The sequence below is a fragment of the Limulus polyphemus genome, unplaced genomic scaffold, assembly GCF_000517525.1.
Source record: "Limulus polyphemus unplaced genomic scaffold, Limulus_polyphemus-2.1.2 Scaffold951, whole genome shotgun sequence".
Taxonomy (NCBI): Eukaryota; Metazoa; Arthropoda; class Merostomata; order Xiphosura; family Limulidae; genus Limulus; species Limulus polyphemus.
Genome location: NW_013666561.1, coordinates 83,201 through 84,423, shown reverse-complemented (window position 1 = coordinate 84,423; position 1,223 = coordinate 83,201).

The window sequence follows — 1,223 nt, the reverse complement described above, 5'->3', positions numbered from 1 at the left end:
CAAGGGTGCTGGAAAGTCAGTGGCATACATGTATTTGAAGAATTACCAGCACCCTTGGTTCTGGGTGCTATTTTATAGGTTGTTCTAAACAATGTAGGAGAATTAAATTTATTAATTCTGTCCTATTATCCTGAAAAAGTTTTCAAGTCTCGATACTGATTTTAAGGCTATACACTGAAATTTGATTTCATGATATTTTTAAATCTTTATTTGTCAGTATGTTTGTTCTCAATGTGGACAAAATTCTGTGGGATCAAACACATCTTGTTTAGAACAACTTAGTGCTGGTAACTCTTCAAATATCTACAAACATCTAGATTAGAAATATGATAGAACTGGTGAGTAAAAGAGCTTTGCCCTAATATGTAGTTCAAACAATAAACAAGATGCATGTATAAAAGAGAGGCTGGTAATCAAGAAACTAAAACCAACATTGAACTTTCATTTATGAGTGACAGAAATTCTTCCAGAATGTTTCTGATTTTACCTTAATACCTGGATCAAGGTGGAAGGAGCTGCTACAAAACAACTAAAGTATGTGTACCATCATAATATTTCCTGAAATGTTTCATGGTATAAAAGTCTTCTCTAAGAGCTAATTAGATAAAAGAGTTTCCCTTCAACCAAGGTATATTGTTATTTTAGTATACATGTATAAAATTATCTTTGGAAGTCATCTTTCTTCTTATATATATATGATGAAGTATTAGCTCAGAAATAAATTTTAATGTTAACCATAGTAACTGGTTACCTTGATAACACCTCACTTGGTGCTACAAAATGTCTGTTTTCTTATGAAAGAAGTACTGTATAATATTATACAATTTGCTGCAAGAAATTAATACAAAAAGATCATTTTTTTCTTAATATTATGTTGTTTTTAACCACTTACCATAACACTCTGAATAACACTATTGCAAATGTATTTCTTAAATTTACCTTCAACATATATTATTCAATAAGACTAGTTCTGAGAATTTTACTATTATGCTGTACAAAGCTGGAAATCAGTTCTTTTTAGAAGGTTTGGAATAATGATAAAGCTCTGATTAGTGAAAAATTCTATAGACTTTGTTCTTGTAAGTCTTATATCAGATATTGTTTTATTCTCACAGTATATGTGTGTCTATATATGTGTGTGTGTGTGTGTGTGATTATTAAAATTTCAGTGTTTGTAATAGGCATTATTCCAAGACCTATCACATTCAAGAATTTTGTGTTGA